We start from the raw sequence: 18944 nt of genomic DNA on the forward strand, positions 1-18944 counted from the left end.
AAAAACTTCTAAGTGATGGCACATAAAGGTTTTTGCATCTTAAGGCTTCATATAAAATATATTTACATAATGTGTTGAAAAAAAATGTTTATTTCTGTACTCTCAAAAGTGTTAACTTGAAAAGATAGTTCACCCAAAATGAAAATTGCTATTTACTCAACCTTCACTTGTGTTTTCTTTCTTTAGAGCACAAATGAAGATATTTGGGGGGAAAAAATGTTGTAAACTTTCTTTCTTTAGCTATTATGGAAGTCGGCAATAACAGATTTTCAGCTTTCTTCAAATAATTTTCTTTAGTGGTAAACTTGGTGGTTAAAATGGTGAGTAAATCAAAATTTTGGGAGAGTTTTCCTCTAAAAAAGATGAATAAATATTGCAATATATCTACACTGTCAAAAAATCCGTAATTTTACGGTTTATATCCGGTAGCTGGGGTGCCAGAAAAAAAAAAAAAGAAAAAGTAAAATAATGGGTGTTAAATTACAGAAATTTACTGATAAATAATGGATCTTAATTTACAGAAATCTCCTTACATTTAAATTCTGATAAATTTCTGTAATTTAATATCCGTTATTTTACGGTACATATCTGTTATTTAAGAGCCATTTTTTTTTTTTTACTTTTTTTCGGCACCCCAGCCACCCCTAAAATTATGGATTTTGTTTTACAATGTATTGTTTATAGTTTCTGTTAGTACTAACATTAACTAATTGAGCCTTATCTTGAAATGTTAATGCCATCTTGCATCATACTGAGTTGGTGAACATAAACAATGATTTGCATGACATGAATGCAATTTTTTACCAGCAATGAAGTGTCTGAATCCATTCCGACAGGTATTTCATCCAAAATTCATCCAGAGAGGAATGTTTTATTTCTGTTCCTGCACTTGGCTGCTATATCTATGCAGCTGAATGGTTCCTGCAGTTTAACGCCCCAGTGATTCAGTTAATGGGAGCTTTAGCGCTCGGATGTTAGCTAAGACACGAAGAGCCGCTGACCATGCTAATGTAAGGCTGTCTGTATAGTTATGATCTGCTAATCCTCTTCAGTTCCAAGGTTATGATCAGACAAATCAGAGGATTTGAGCTGAGCTGATAATCTTTTTTTGTTATTATACAGATAACGCTGCTAAAAGATCACCCACGTTTGGCAGTGATATAAACTGTAGCCCTTCTTGAGATGGAAAACACCTTGTTGCATAGTCTCAGATAAGAAACATTTGTTATTTTTATGCCCCCACTGATTTAACTTCATGAATCAGGCATGAAAATGTAAAATGCTCCCATAGATATATACACTAGATCTCGCATAGGGACCCTGAGCATGCGTCAATAGCGCCGCCACATTGGTACAGTGCTTCCAGGACAGACATCATTCAACCACACTAGTCAAGACAGTGTTACTACTGTACGTGACTACCGACTTTAGCGCTGTCTACGGGTGAAGTTACGAGCAAACAAAGAAAACAATGCACAAAGGCAAAACATTTCATAGGTAAGATTTAGTTATACGTTTTTGTATGTAATGAACTTGTGCTAAACAGGTAACGTTATTGATGATAATACAGTCACTTACTGCATTCACTTTAAGGCAAAGTAGCACAAACTCGCACTAAATACTCGGCTTATGCTAATTTTGTTGAATAAAATAAGCAAACAATGCAAAATAAATATGACCACAAGATGCTGCGGTGCCAGAAACTTGTATTATTGTCGGCAAAGAGGTTAAGGAGTCGTTCATAACAGAGATTCATTCACAAATGAATCGCTCCCTCCGTCAGTATGAGAAAGTGAAAGCAGGAGAGGAGGTGTGTTTCAGGACATGGATTAGATCAAATTTAACAGGGAGGGAGGATAGTACATTTCCATACACACAAACGCAAGCTTTTTTTGTAAGGAATTTCAGTGCGAAATTATAATTATAAGAAATTAAAATTATAATTTCCGTAATTAAAACAAAAATTGCATACTGACCTCCAGGGAAACTTCCGATCATAGGTTTATGTGTATATCTCTGGCTCTGGTTGGCCACAGACAAGCAGCTTGGTCCTGCATTCATTTCAAGGGAGCGCTACCCTGTACTAAAATGGCGGTTCTATTGACGCATTCCTTACAATAGACAACAACAGTGTAAGCGACGTCTAATGTATATATCTCTGAAATGCTTCAACATTTTTCTAAATGCCTGCTTAATATAATAGTTGTTCATTTTGTTGCAGACCTTCTGTTCGAAATCCAATATAAAATCTAACTTTAAAAATGTAAAAGTTTTTCATCATGAAAACCAAGATCACTATTCTTAAATGTGTTCCAGGATATGCTGTTAATCTAAACAAAGAGTGAAACGCATAGACCATTTCATTTAGACAGCATACAGATCCTGGTCAAATACCTGTACATTATATTACTGACTGTTCGATATCATAATTTTGCTGAATTCTTTATCGCACGTGTTGCTGTTATGAAGTTTATAATGATGGTTGCAGTTTTGCAGCAATATTTAGTGGCTTTTTAGATACCTGAAGGCCACAGCCATGTCACCCTGCAGCCCAAGACCGGTTACTCACTGAAGCTAAGCAGGGCTGAGCCTGGTCAGTCCCTGGATGGGAAACCACTAGGGAACACTAGGTTGCTGTTGGAAGTGGTGTTAGTGAGGCCAGCAAGGGGGGCTCAACCTTTGGTCTGTGTGAGTCCTAATGCCCCAGTAAAAGTGAAGGGGACACTACACTGTCAGTGGGCGCCGTCTTTCGGATGAGACGTTAAAACCGAGGTCCTGACTCTCTGTGGTCATTAAAAATCCCATGGCACTTCTCGTGAAACAGTAGGGGTGCAACCCCGGTGTCCTGGCCAAAGTCCCTCTTTCGATCCTTACGATAACCAATAGCTGGTGTGTGGTGAGTGCACTGGCGCTGTTGTCCTGTGGCTGCCGTCGCATCATCCAAGTGGATGCTGCACACTGGAGGTGGTGTGGAGAGACCCTCCCTCATGATTGTGAAGCGCTTTGGGTGCATACACAATAAATGCACTTTATAAATAAACATTACATTACATTACCTCAATTTAAAAATTATCAAAGCGAACAGAAACAAATATAGTAACTTTATATATATAGTTTAATATAGTTTTTTTTTTTTTTTTTTGTGTCAATGGAGACTTTTGGAGATTCAGACCTGTTCATACTGTACCACTCTTGCTGTTCTCAATGGCGGGCCCAGCCCTGTGTCTCAAATCCCTCACAAGTGGCCCAGTCCCAGCAGACCTTAAAACCTTTAACACTTAGCCACAAAGAGATAAATAAAAAAAAAAGTAAAAGACTTATATTTACCTCTTTAGAGATCTTTTAGAAGATCTTTGTTTATTTGAATTGCAAATTTGTGTACATGTTATAGCTGTTGCCTGTAGTGAGAATGAATTCTAGGCTATAATACCCCAGGTCAGTTGTAATAGCAAAACACTTGGTTGGTAACATCAGTGAAAATGTTACCACCAAACTTATTTAAAAGTATTTATATGATGTAATTTTCAGTATTCGTATAGCTCTTGAAAGAGAATGACCTCAAAGCCAAATTAGATGTCGTCTATGAGCTTCTAAAGCTGCACACACAAATAGTTCAATTGCTGAAGCTGATGCACATTTGTACATTGTGTTCAGCTTTGTAACACAACATTAGTTTCAAGCTAATTTTGCTTTGACATGGCGTGTTATCCTGCTGAAAGTAGCCATTAAAAGATCTGTACACTGTGGTCATAAAGAGATGGACATGGTCAGCAACAATACTCAGGTTGAGGTTGTGGCATTAAAACGATGCTCAATTGGTAGTAATGGGCCAAAAGTGTGCCAAGAAAGCATCCCCCACACCATTACACCACCACCACCAGCCTGAACCATTGATGCAAGACAGGATGGATCCATGCTTTCGTGTTGTTGATGCCAAATTCTGACCCTACCCTTTGAATGTAACGGCAGAAATGGAGACTTATCAGACAAGGCAACATTTTTCTAATCTTCTATTGTCTAATTTTGGTGAGCCTGTGTGAATTGTAGCCTTCGTTTTCTGATCTTAGATAACAAGAGTGTCACTTGGTGTGGTCTTCTGCTGCTGTAGCCCATCTGGCTCAAGGTTAAACGTGTTGTTCATTCAGAGATGCTTTTCTGCAGACCTCGTTTGTAACAAATGGAAACTTGAGTTGCCTTTCTATCAGCTCAAGCCAGTCTGGCCATTCTCCTCTGACATCAGCAAGGCATTTATGCCTATAGAAACTGTGGCTTAATAGATATTTTATCTTTTTCTGAAGTTTCTCTGTAAACCCTAGAGATGTTTGTGCATGAGATTAATGTAGATCAGCAGTTTCTGAAATACTCTGGCACCAACAACCGTGTCCTGTTCAAAGTCACCTAAATCCCCTTTCCTCACTACTCTGATGCTCTGTATGAACTGTCGCACGTCATCTTGATCATGTATACATGCCTAAATGCATTGAGTTTCTGCCATGTGATTGCCTGATTAGAAATTTGCGCTAACAAGCAGTTAGACAGGTGTACCTAATAAAGTGAACGCTGACAATAGCTATTCATTAAATATTAAATGTATAGAGCGATACATTGAGAAAATGAACAGATTCACTGCAAAGGTCATTAAAGCATGTTCTGCAATAGATTTATACCAATCGCAGCACCTAAGTACAACTCCCGCCTCATCCCCCAGTGCTGCTCATGCGATGATTGGTACAAAGTTGGCCCGGCTAGCACTAAATTGCAAGCAGAGTCTGAGAGCAAGATGGAGAGAAGGTATAGAGCCAGCCGCGAGACATCACACAGGCTCTTCTAATCCCTCGTGGTCAAGGATCCATTCAGCCTCGGCTCCTCACCTCAAATGAGATCTCCAGGGAAGAGAGCAGCCTGGATCAGAAAAACCCCTCGGTGCCCTGTGGGACTCGTTTCTACCATTCTTTACCTTCATCTCACGAAACTCTCTGGATGGAGTGCATCTGTTCTGCTTGTTTTTTTTTTTTTTTTGGAGGGGGGGCATGGGAGGTGGCAAAGAGGACGGAGGGCTTAGAAGCAAGACGTGGTTTAAAGCAAGCAATCCATCTTCCATTTGCCGAGGTAAAGATGGCAGTGAGATGATTGTACGGAAGAGTGAGTAAGAGGGACGGGGAACTAATCCAGCGCCATCTATTAAATCTGACACTTCTCTTAACAAGACTTGACAAGCTTTGGGGAGAGAAAGATAACCTCGCCTCGTCAGTGAAGGAGAAAATGGAAGGAAATATTCAGAAATGCTGAAGCGTCCTCTGCGGTCGAGGATTACATGGGGCGATTCTATAATTGCAGATGCATTCGGCATTTCGAAAAGTTAAGGAAAACATTTGTAAATGGCAATATTTTGTTAATCTTATGAAGCATATTTAATTCAGTACTTGCCAAAACATAACTTTTTTTAATTCTAGAGGAAAACATAATTTGCTTTATAGTATTGTTTGTCAACTCGAGACAAATTGGGTAATGTGTAGTAATGGCAACGAATCGTAGCAAGAAACAATATTTATTTGTTGTTCTGTTAAATAAGCAGCCATTACATTTCAACACTAGAAAGCAAGATGATATTTCACTTGTAAATACATACACACACACACACAAACACACAAAGAGAGAAACACAAGCTCTCTTCTAGAGTTCACACTTGGCTCACGATTTATAAAAAGCTTGTTTGGCATGCTGTCCCGGGAGAGAGCCCTGAGCTCAAGGGATCCTCGAGTCTAGGACTCCTTCCCTTTAGCAGGGCGAGGGGAGATTGAGCTTAGGTCGATCTCTCATTTCCCCTGCAGCTGAGTCTAAGGTGAACTTCCCGAGAGCAAGACATCTAGGAGACTTAGACCATGTGGCGACACAGTGGCGCAGTAGATAGTGCTGTTGCTCCACAGCAAGAAGGTCACTGGCTGAGCCTAGGCTGGGTTGGTTGGCATTTCTGAGTGGAGGTTGCATGTTTCTATGCTTCCTCCAGGTGTTCCGGTTTCCCCCACAAGTCCAAAGACAAGTGGTACAGGTGAATTGGGTAAGTAAATTGTCCATAGTGTGTGAGTGTGATTGAGTGTGAATGGATGTTTCCCAGTGATAGGTTGCGACAATAAGGGCATCCGCTGCATAGAAAAATGTGCTGTATAAGTTTGCGGTTCATTCTGCTATGGCAACCCCAGATTAATAAAGGCTAAGTTAAAAAGAAAATGAATGAATATACGGCATGTTTGGACTGTTGGAGGAACCCAGGGGAACCCATGCGGACATGGAGAGAACATGCAAACTCCCCATAGAAATACCAGATGGTCCAGCGAGGACCTAAAGCCAATGGTATTGCTGCTATGATGCAACAGTGATAATCACTGGGCCGCCGTGCCGACGATTCTGGATAAGGGTGGAAGAAAGGAAGGAGGGGGGTTTCTTCCAGACAAAGATAGTTGTAGAAATGAAATGATGATATGCAGTTGAAGTCAGAATTATTAGCGCCCCTGTTTATTTTTATCCCCAATTTCTGTTCTGTTCTGGGAAGATTGTTTCAATACGTTTCTAAGCATAAGAGTTTTAAAAAACGTTTTTCTAATAACTCATTTATTTTATCTGTTCCATGATGACAGTAAATAATATTTTACTAGATATTTTTCAAGACACTTCTATACAGCTTAAAGTGACATTAAAAGGCTTAACTAGGTTAATAAGGTGAACTAGGCAGGTTAGGGTAATTAGTCAAATTATTGTATAATGATAATTTGTTCTGTAGATTATCGAAAAAAAAAATGCTTAAAGGGGCTAATAATTTTGTCTCAAATGTTTTTTAAAAAAATAATAACTGCTTTTTTATTCTAGCCGAAATAAAACAAATGAGACTTTCTCCAGAAGAAAACATATTATCAGACATACTGTGAAAATTTAATTGCTCTATTAAAAAATTTAAAAAAGATAATAAAAATTAAAAGGGGGCTAATAATTCTGACTTCAACTGTATATATAAATATATAAAAATATCCAACCGATCTACCATTTAACTTAAACAAATCATCCAACCAACCGACCAAACATTAAACTGACCGATCATCAAACCAACCGACCAAAAAAAAAAAAAAGGTCAATCAAAAATATGGATCAACCAACCAACCAACCATCCCACCTTCAAACCAACCAACCAACCTACCAACTATCCAACCAACCAACAATCCAACTGACCAAGCGCGTGCTCCTCTTAAAATTAGTTAATTATTAAACTTAATTTAATTTTGCACATACATGACTGTCAATTCTGTCACATACTGTTAGCCAACCCACATAACAAAACTATTTTTAGCCAAAAACTCCACAAGCTAGCATAAATGCTAAGACCACATGGCACTAATGAAGATTAACATGTGACCAGTCTAAAATTCTGTCTCCCTTTTAAAATTGTGGTAACATTATTCACAGTTTACAAAATAACTTTGTGTAAGGTCATTTTTAATGAAAATATTTTCTCAGAGAGAGTGCACACACACCTTTTGGTGCTTAACATCTTGTCAGTGAGAGAAAATTACATTAATTTTCAGTTTTTTTTTTATTTTATTTTATATTTTTTATTTATTTATTTATTTTACACTGTTGTGGGAGATAATTTCAGTGCTCAGCAGGCACACAACACCATAAAATATTATATTTAGGTCATGATGTCAGGTGACCAAAATTTAATGTCTAGCCAGCATTTAAGTACAATGTTATTTTGACGTACAATAATGACGTCAAATTAAGATTATATTTGCTTGATTTTTTTTTGTGAACAAAATCCAACCTCTGATAGATCTCATAGTGGTAACGCTCACACAACTTCAAGGTGTAACATGATTAGACGTTGATATTCGGTTGATTTTTAGGCTGGACTTCGGACATTGGGGTTGGCCTGACATTGGGTTCTGACGTCAACCTGATTTTCATGCGTTGGGGTATGTTGAGGTACAACGTCAACATGTCACATTGAGATCCTGTGCCATGCAAAGTATGGTAACAGAATAGACGATTTACGAGAGGGGTCTGGATGCAGACCTGGTACAGTGCAATCAGAGCTGCATCCAATGCTTTTTAATGCACTCCACCCCTAATCCTACTGTACTCCTCACAGTGATATCACTAGCTCCATTGAATGCATTGTGTCTGAAATTGCATCACTGAGAGATGCAGTCTCAGCTTGCGTCATCAAGGCTGTATCAAGATATTATTGAGATTTACAGACACATTTCTGTTTGCTGAAATATGTTTTAAAACAATTTAATGTTGTAGAATTTGAAAAAAAAAAAACCAAATTAGAGCTTTTATTTATTATAAGTACCATTAATAAACGCATTTGCAAAATAAAAATACGTTGATTACATAATGACCCATGAGGTGGAAAATCAACCAATTTGGAGCAAAAACCAAAAAAAAAAAAAAATATATATATATATATATATATATATATATATATATATATATATATATATATATATATATATATATATATATATATATTTATATATATATATATATATATATATATATATATATTGATTTGACACATTTAACATTGTGTAATCTATGCAAATAATAAACTCATTTTAAATAATAATATAATCTAGATATATATTTTTAAATTAAATAAATAATTGAAAATATAACCTTAAAAAAATGCTGCAAAAAATGATGGATTTGGACACATAATACCTGCAATTATAGAATCACCCATGTGTTTGCAGGCTTGAATCTTTGTGCAGCCGTATCGGGCTCCTAGTGCCCAGAGGCCCTTTAGCACATCCTGCAAAACGAGATCACAAATGAGACAGCTAATGAGCGCAAGAGGCACCGCAGCATCTTGTTAGCAAAGATGCTCCTTACTCGCCTCGGCTAGAAAAAAAAAAAAAAAACACAAACATAACACACATACACGTCCTAGTTAGACTCGACGCTCCAGCTGTTCTGACTCGCTTCGCTGTTGAGGTATCACAGTCTCATTTGAGCCTCCTGTCCTTGATTCGACTTGCTTGTGGAACTCGACGCATAATTTCGCCAGTCATTTGGTCTATTGTCTGCCACTTGCAATAGATTCTTATCCAATCTGAATGGCAGCTGCCTTCGGTGTGGGTCTGACCACACGATAATGTCATTAGTCGCCCTGCTAAAGTACACAATTTCTTGACAAAGAGCAAATGCAGATATTGACAAACATGAGGGACAGAGATCATTGATTGACTCAGGCGTTCGTCTGAATTTCAGACTTTATTTGCCGCCACCAAGTTGCCAAACACAACCTAATTTTAGAGACACGCTGCATAGAGGGATTGCTTAAGCTCGGAGGGTATTGAAGCACACGGTGTGGTACACAAACCCGAAAGAATCAATTCTTTTTCAAAAGTGAAAACAGACAAGGTATCTGCAAAGAATTGGAGGGCTGTGGTAAAACCAACGGGGATGGAGCAACAGTGTGTAATATTTGATGTAAAAAATCAGAAATGCTACACGTAGCATTGCCGTTCAGGCGAGACTTCAAAATGTACCTTAAGATTGACAGAAAAAAGGGAAAAAAGTTATAGTTCAAAACAGTCTTTTTTTTTTTTTTCCCCAGTGTCTAAAATACAGTTGTCAATGTAAACATTATTATTACTTATAGCAGTTAGGGTGGCCATATTTTTTATATTATAAATTATTCAGTTATGTTATCTCTCTCTCTCTCATATATATATATATATATATATATATATATATATATATATATATATATATATATATATATATATATATATATATATATATATATATATTATTTGTAGTCTAATCACAGTTACAGCATAACAATTAAATGGCTTTTCTGATCTAACAGCATTGTTTTTTTTGTTTGTTTTCTTTAGTTTGACCAAATATTCATTTTTAGATTGATTGGATTGGATGGATGGTTGGTTTTTGGTAGGTTAGTCGGTCAGTTGGTCAGTGGGATGGTAGGTAGGTTAAATGGTTGGTAGGTTGGATACTCAGTCGGTAGGTTGGTAGGTCAGTTGTTTGGTCGACTGGTTGATTGGTTAGATCAGTGGTCACCAAACTTGTTCCTGGAGGGCCGGTGTCCTGCAGATTTTACCTCCAACCCTAATCAAACACACCTGAACAAGCTAATCAAGCTCTTACTTGGTATACTTAAAACTTCCAGGCAGGTGTGTAGAGGCAAGTTGGAACTAAACCCTGCAGGGACACCGGCCCTCCAGGACCAGGATTGGTGACCCCTGGGTTAGATGGACAGCTGGTTGGTTGGTTGGTTGGTTGTTGGATAGTTGGTTGTTGGATGATTGAATGGTTGGTTGGTCATTATTTTTTGGTTGGTAATTTTTTTTTTTTGGTTGGTCAGTAGGTTTGATGGTCGTTCAGTTTAATGTTCGTTGGTTGGTCAGTTGGTCTGTAAATTAAATGCTAGGTAGGTTGGAATGTCGGTCGCTTGGATGGCTTATCAATTGGTCTGTTGGTTGGTTGGGCGGCCGGTCAGTGGGATGGTTGGTCGATTAGTTGGTTGGCTGGACAGTTGGATGTTAGGTAGGTTAAATGATTGGTAGGTTGGATACTCAGGTGGTAGGAAGGTAAGTAGATTGGTTGATCGGTTGGATGGTCAGTCGGTCGGTCAGTTTGATGGTTGGTTTGTTGTTGGTCAGTTGATCCTTATTTTTTGGTTAGTCTTTTTTTTTTGTCAGTAGGATTGATGGTGGGTCAGTTTAATGTTCAGTTGAATGGATGGTTGGTCAGTTGGTCTAAGTTAAATGGTAGGTAGGTTGGATGGTTGGTCAATTGCACTGTTGGTTGGTTGATTGGTTGGTCAGTCAGACTTTGGATTATCGGTCAGTTGGTCCGTCAGTTGGCTGGTTGGTAGGTTGGATGGCTGGTTGGATTGTCGGTTGGATAATTGGTCGGTTAGTTGATTGATTAGATGTTGGATGGTAGGTAAGTTGGATGGTTGGTAGGTTGGTCAGTTGATAGTGTTTGGTTGGTGGTTTTTTTTGGTTGGTTGGTAGGTTGGATGATCAGTCGGATGGATGGTTGGTCAGTTGGTCTGTTTGTTGGTTGGATGGATGTTCGGTTGATTGGATGGTCAGTAGGTTGGATGGTTGGTCAGTCAGTAGTTGGTTTGTCGTTCGGACAGTCGGTTGGTCCTATGGATTAAAAGATCCAATGATTATATAAGACCTGATAAATATGTTTCTTTCAGCATACCTGCAAAAGTTAGTTATTGTTTTTACTTTATATAACAAAAATAAATTGCATACATATCTAAATATATTTATTCATCGCTCTCCATCAATGACACTGGAGCCAGTTTCCCTGGATCATAATATCAATAACTTTAGATTAATCAACAGGAACATTAATTTTGTTAGTCTGTGGTCGCCATTATATTTTGACAAAGCAATTTGTGCATAACATAACACCACTATTAGTGTTAAGCATGAAAGTTAATTTAGTAAAAATAAAGTACAGGCCAAATTATGATTTTCTCGGTACACCAAATAAGCTGCTAAAATTTAAGAGTGCACTAAGAAACATAGAACACCTAGTCACCCTAGCATTAGTAATAGTGATAATAGTTGAAGAAAGCTTGTAAGCATTGAAAGCATTGAGCCAAGAAACATTCATTTCAGTGGAGTGCACCGCCGATTAACTTGTACGCATATGGTCAAAGTTCAAAAAAGCTCAATATTCCCCATGTGGATACTTCACCTTTTTATACATATACTTATATTCTCTAAAAACCAAAGTTCACTCAAATAACATTATGACAGGATATTTCTATGCTTGTAGTAGCAATAGTGTGCTGTCTTGTCAATGGTGGTAAAATGCTATCTCTAGACTCTTGACCTTCAAATAAAATTGTAGTCATTAAAATGTGGTCATTTTATTGTTATGATTTAGCTAATTTAGTACATGTAAAAGGTTTTCAAAAGCACTATATATCGAGGCACAAAAGAAATTCCAGAACTTTTTCCAGGAAACATCACTGCTATATCATTTCACGAATTCACACTATTTGACTGAATAGAATATGAGTATTTGGCAAGCTGTTTGAGGAGAGGGCTCTGAACTTGGGGGACACCCTAATTCCTGTTTTTCCCCTTATCGGGATAAAAAGAGATAGGGTCCGAGATCAGTGTCTAGCCTGGCTCTGGAATGCTCCCCCCTCAGATTTAAATAGGTATCAGGTTTAATCTGTGTATCTGGGTGGTGGAGGGACGCTAAATTCGAGAGAAAACAGAGGTATGTCGTGTTTGACTATTTATAGGGCTTCGCTCTTGAGCTGATTGGATAATAGAATGATTGTGTATGATGAATTAGCCTCGTCAATGACTGCTCATGCTCCTCCCGAAATTTGTTTATAAAACATCACATACTTGTAGAATATAGCACATGGAATGTGAAGGGCTCTTTAATGTGATTTTGAAATGGTTATATTTTGCCTGCCTGCAGCTTTTCACAGCATTGCTCAGGACTGTACTTACTCTTACTTATTAGTCGATCCAAATTGTGACTAAAAACAACTTCATGCAGCTCCAAAGTGCTTAGCTACAACAGTGAAAAAAGAAAGGAACAGAAACTGGCTGCAGAATTGGATGCCCATTCTAAAAGGCTAGCAAACTGCATGATTCCAGGGGTCTTTCGGTAGCTGAGCTACTACCATTGAGATGGATATGACTGCTAACTCATCACTTTTCCCAGGTATTATATATGTACTTGGCCCAACCTTCGAAGAGCCACCTTGTGAACATCAGGACAGCAAATCCCCCCCACACCCCAGACCATCCCACTTCTATTACCATAAATTCAATGGCTGTGAAAAGATTTGTGCCAGCCATAGAGTAATGCTGATGCAGATGGTGTTCTTAAGAATGCCATTATAATCTCTGCAGTACAATATCTTTCGCTTTTTCTGTGCACTCTGCAGCATTTATTTTCGCCTGGCTCTTTTTTTTGTGTGTGCCAAGCAAGTGTGTGTTATTCATTAGAGGCATAAATCTCAGATATATTTAATTACAGTGTTTGTTTAAGCTTTAGCCAGGTCTACGGCCTTCTCACTGGGGAAACACATAATTATTCTCTGCTTCCCTACTTGACAAAAGCTTTAATTTTACCTCATGCCAGTCCACTGATGCCTAAAGCAATCACATTTTCAACGACACAATGATCCCCCACCCTCCACACAACCATTGTAAACAATAACTGATCTTCCGGCTCACAGATTAGGTCACCTGATTTGATCGAAAATCATTCATTTGAGCTGCTCAATGCCATTCATCTGTAGCTGAGCTGGGATGAATGGAGATAGGAAAAGGCTTGACTGGTCATGATAGGGGAGCGGTCATCAAATAACTCAATTAGCGAGTGCATTAAATGTCCTCTTAGTGTATATTTACACAACAATGATGTACTTTAAAATAAAATAAATAAAAAGCATCCTTTTTATGATTTTTGAATACATATGTCAATGCTGTCGATACTATACACTTTGCTTAATAAAACAATGTTTTATTATGGCAGACATATCAGGAGTTTGCAAGGTCATACATATAGAATGGAGATATGATGAGCATACATACGATGCTATTATTTTTATCAGGATTTTGTAGTTTACACAGGGAGAACATTAAGTTAGTTTTCACATCTAAACCTTTTAAAATGGACCATTTTAGGCCCTCAAATGCTGTTGTAGCATAAAGGAATGTATAATGCCTTTAATTAATTTATTCATTCATTCATTCAATATGTCTGTTCATTCATTGTTCATTTATTTGTTCATTCATCCATCCATCCATTGTTAGTTCATTTGCTTGTCCCTCTGTCATTTGTTTTTGTTTGCTTATTCATTCATCCATTTGTTCATCTATTGCTTGTTCATTCATTTTATCATCCATCCATTCATTGTTCATTCATTTACAACACTACAATACAGTACATCCATTTTAAGTTTGTTCATTTGTTTGTTTGTTTTTTTTACTAATTTATACATCTATCGTTATTTGTCCATTCACCCATTGTCCATTTATTTTTAGTTTCATTCATTCATTCATCCATCCATTCATTCAAGCTGTCTGTTCATTCATCCATTGTAAGTTAATTTGTTCATTAGTTCATTTGTCACACATTTGTTCATTCATTCATCCATACATCCATTTTTATTGTGTATGTTTGGTTGTTCACTTATTCATACATCAATTGTTCATTTGTTCATTCATCCATTTGTCCATTCATTGTTAGTTTGTTTGTTGGCTCATTTATTCATCCATTAATTCATCTAATGTTTGTTCATTCATTCATTCATTCATTCATTCATTCATTCATTCATTTAACCTTCATTCATTTCTTCATTCATTTATCCATACATCTTTTCTAAGTTTGTTTGTTCACTCATTCACATATATTGGTTATTTGTCCATTTATGTTTTGTTCATTATTTGTTCATTCATTCGTTTATCATTCACTCATCCATTCTTTCATTGGTTCATTTGTCACTCCTTTGTTCATTCATTCATCCATACATCCATTGTTTTTTTCTTTGTTCTTATGTCATTTGTTTGTTCGGTCATTCATACATCATTTATTCATTCATCCATTTGTCTATTCATGGTTAAATTGTTTGTTCATCGTTCATTCATTCATTCATGCATCCATTAATTCAATCTGTCTGTTCATACTATACATTCATTCGTTTGGTTATTCGTTCATCCGTCTGTCATTTGTTTGTTCACTCCTTCATTTATTCATTCAATTTTCATTTTTTTCATTCATTTGTCTGTCCAGCCATGGTTCCTTCTTCGTTCATTGTTTGTCCAATCATTCAGTCCTTGTTCATCAATTCATTCATTTCTTCCTTGTTCATCCATTCATTCATTACTCATCATATTCATTTATTATTCGTTTATCTGTTTGTTCATTCATCGTTTATCCGTTCATTCATTCATCATTTGTTCATTCATCATTTTTTTCCAATCAACCTTCTGTCCATCCATAATTTATTGTTCATTCATTTATTCATCCATTCATTCACTTGTCAATTTGCCATTGATTTGTTCTTATTTATCAGTTCATTTTTAAACTTAACCTGGTCTATCACAGCAAAAGTAATGCATCTGTAACCATATTCATTGAAAAATAATTAATATTTTGATCTATAAATATAAATTGTTGTGGATGTTTAAGAACTTTAGCATGAGTTTGTAAATGTTAGCTTAGCTAACCACTAAATAAAAGAACAAATATGCTTGAATCTTGTATTTAAAAAAAAAAAAATTCTAATTATTTGTTCATTGCTGTCACATTAAATATTATGAACCAGTAAAATGATGTAACGCTTGTAATAACTAGATATGGCAACACGGAGAAGCGGAGACTGCTGCTGCGTTCTCTAGAGCTCGTTCTCGCTCAGCCTCAGATGAATGAATTTATTTAGCGACATGATTTTTAACCAGATATCTTACACACAACTTTTTAAACTATTATTATTATTTTGTTGTTGTTGTTGTTGTTGTTGTTGTTGTTGTTATTATTAGTTTAGATCATTCAATTTTTAGTGTGATCTGGACTTTTGGACAAAGGTCTGGACTGGCTGACTACAGGCAAGAAAGCTAAGCAGTATATTTTTATACAATTGTTACCACAGGCATATTTCCAGTAATAACAAGTTATTAGGAAGCTACGAAGCATCAAATATACAAAAGAGTCTAAGTTTTTGTTTCTTATATAAATATATATATATATATATATATATATATATATATATATATATATATATATATATATATATATATATGGTCGATTTTACTCCAGTTCAAGTTTTCAAGGGTTTTATGTATGTAACAAGTAAAAAAAGGCCTTTTAGTCATGCATCCCAATGGAGTCTAGTAAATCAGAAAACTGCCAATTATTCAGGGCTTTCTTCAGACAGATTAGCTGAGTAGTTGTTGAAGCCAGTGTTTCCCAGTCTTATTCCTCGAGGCACACAAACACAACTCTTGCTAATTAAACACACCTGATTTAACTTATCAGCTCATTTGGTAGAGAATCTAACAGCTACAATTAATGAGTCAGAAAAAAAAAATTGAAAATATCTAATATTTGAGTGCCTTCCTTAACAACGGTGAGTAAAGCTATGGTCACACAATACTTTTCTCCCCATAAACTTCCATACATACGCAAGCGAATGCATCAGACCGGAAACGCAAGCTCATACGGCTGCGAAATAGCATCACTTGACTGCGTGAGACCAATCGAGGATCAAAACATGACCTTTCTGGACAGAAATTTAAAATATGGAGCAATCGCTCACTTTTCTAAATGTATAATTATGTTGTTTAATCCCGCCCCTTTTCGCAGCGTACGACAGAATTTTGCAAGCTGAAACTTTATCGTGACTGCAGCTTAACACTGGATTATGTGATGGAGTAATAATTTAATTAAATATAAAAACTTAAAATAAAAGTTGAAAACATCAAATTAGTAATTACAAATATAATAAGTAAACAAAATGTATGGTTAAACAAGATTCAAAATGGGATTTAGAAACATTCATCACAACAAACAAAAATATATTGAATTAAATTAACGTCAATGAGCATTTTTTTTATAAAAAATAAATAACTATAAACATACACAGTATCCCAATAATAAAGAGTAGTACTGTATTTATTTTATGACCTAATATAAAAAAGTATTTTCCAAACAATATTTTTCACAGTATGTCTTTTTAGATGTCTTTTACATTTTACTAAGAGCGTCCCTCATAGCAGAATGATCATATTCGGGAGTCTGTGACATCTACAATATAGGTTTTAGGCAGCCTAATTGGCTACAAGTAAGTTGTAGAATGTATTTTTGGTACACATCCCTAGCTTAATATGCTACTAGTAAACAGAAGCTGAGCGGGTAAACAACTTTCAGGCTGCACTTTATAAAGCAGAGACTGTCAATTTGGTCTAGACATTTTTATTTTTTTAGCAATGGATTCAATATTTTAAAGGTTAACATACAGCTCAAATAAGTTTCTGTATTCTGTGTAGGAAGTTGTGGTGTAGTTGCCAATGTATGCGGCTTGTGTCTAAACCGATGTTTTCTTGATGTAGGCTGACATTGCCTGCTTTCTCTGCTAACTCAAGCTGGCTGTCATTCGCAAAGTTCTGAACACTATTGGACTTGACTGCTGCAGGACTGGAACCGTCACGCCACAATGAAAGCAGAAATGTTCTGATCAGGGTAGACACCTTTAGAGACGTATATCACTTGCATTTTACCTCATGCATCTAAAAGCAATTCTAAATATCAGGATAATACTTCATGTCCTTTGAAAAGTTATATAAACAGAAACTAGTTCTTGCTTGTCAGCACTGGTCTTTAGCAAAAAAAAAAAAAAAAGAAGTAGAAATGAAAGGCAGACTCAGGGCGGGATCATTAAAACAAACACTGGCTTAGACATCTAGTTATGCAAAGAAGAAAAAAAAAGAAAGAAACATTGTACACAGCAATATGGAACGCAAGCGAGAGATGTTGCTGAAGTATATTGGGAGGTGACTTTGGGTTTTAATTGGCTTTTTGTTTTCATCAGTCTCGGCTGAGCTGTAATTTATGAGTTTGATCTTTCGTAGCTGCTAGAAGCTAACAAGAGCTTTGCTAGCTTAGTGGCTTCCAAAGTTCCAAAGTTTTGATGAACAACGTGAGTAAAGGCAGTATTTGAAATAAAGAAATGCTCAATGCAGATTTTCAAGTACTATAATTATTTATAATTCTATTACTTTAAACCAGTGTTTCTCAACCATGTTGCTGGAGGACCACCAACAATGCATGTTTTGGATGTCTCCTTTGTCTGTCACACTCATTATAGGTCTTTGGCTGTGTCCGAAACCGCCTACTGCTCAGTAGGTACTGCATTTGAATTTAAACGTACTACTCGGCCGTTAGAAATGTACGTTCTATACAATATGAATGTGAAAAGTATGAATGGAATTCGGACGTACAACATCCGACATTTTGACATAGTCACGTGGCATACCTGCATCATTTACGTCGCTCTACTCCCATTTATAAATTCGCTTGCGGGGCATCATGGGATTGCACAGCATGCATGGGATGCGCACTTAAGAATCTCACCGGAAGTAGTAAGTCATCCGTGTACTTCTCGCATACTGTTTTTCGAATTCTATGAATTCAGACATACTACTCGGCTCGCATACTGTATAGTATGGAAGTATGTGGTTTCAGACGCAGCCTTTCAGTCTCTGCTAATGAGCTGAGGATCTAAATCAGGTGTGTTTAGTTAGTTCGCATATTGGGTTTTGGAAAATGAGCTTCCATGCAGTGTGTAACACTGCTCTCAGTGAATATAACTGTGTTCACCATCGGGAGGCGCTATAATCCCTCTGGTAGGAAAATTTAGCTTTCACCATCCAAAATAAAGTTATCCAACATGTGCACCCGATAGCTCCACCTCTTCCGCTACATGAGCAAAGCTTTGACTGTTGAGTGCGTGAAATGTCAATTATTCCACACTGCATTTTACCGGTCGAATGAGTGTACATCCAGGTAAATAAAGTGCTCTTATTTTTTATGTTTTCAGTGTGAACACACTACTTACACTATTAATACTACAAAATGGCGTAGAATAGTGCACAAGTATGCGATTTGGGATGCAGCTATACTCTCTGGCTGCTACATCATAGCCGTAGTGGGCTTTTCTCTCTACCTGTGTCCCAAATCGCATACTTATGCACTATTCTACGCCATTTTGTAGTATAAATAGTGCAAGTAGTTTGTTCACACTGAAAACTCTAAAAATATTTAGTGCACTTTAATTACCCGGATGATCCACTCATTCTGCCGGTAAAGTGAAGTGTGTAATGATGGACACTTCACGCATTCAACGACTGCAGATTTGCTTA

General features: G+C 36.8%; 1 protein-coding gene and 2 long non-coding RNA genes across 5 annotated transcripts in view; 1 reads left to right on the forward strand and 2 right to left on the reverse strand.

The window, feature by feature from the left end:
* Positions 1–18944, reverse strand: part of alk (ALK receptor tyrosine kinase) — an 859538-nt gene that overhangs the window by 654817 nt on the left and 185777 nt on the right.
* The window catches only part of LOC141378383 (uncharacterized), a 228291-nt gene that overhangs the window by 4332 nt on the left and 205015 nt on the right, over positions 1–18944 (forward strand). The window contains exon 3 of one of the 2 annotated variants that reach the window (XR_015513826.1): positions 17136–17763. The exons of the other annotated variant lie outside the window; for it this stretch is intronic. This is a non-coding gene — a long non-coding RNA (uncharacterized LOC141378383). Of the gene's footprint in view, positions 1–17135; positions 17764–18944 lie in introns of those variants that run through there. 2 annotated transcript variants of the gene reach the window in all.
* LOC141378384 (uncharacterized) lies at positions 5023–7462 on the reverse strand. The gene is made up of 2 exons (XR_015513828.1): positions 5636–7462; positions 5023–5560 (listed from the first exon to the last, which is right to left on the reverse strand). It is a non-coding gene; the product is annotated as an uncharacterized LOC141378384 (long non-coding RNA).

The sequence above is a fragment of the Danio rerio genome, chromosome 17, assembly GCF_052040795.2.
Source record: "Danio rerio strain M-AB ecotype USA chromosome 17, GRCz13ab, whole genome shotgun sequence".
In the NCBI taxonomy this organism is placed as follows: Eukaryota; Metazoa; Chordata; class Actinopteri; order Cypriniformes; family Danionidae; genus Danio; species Danio rerio.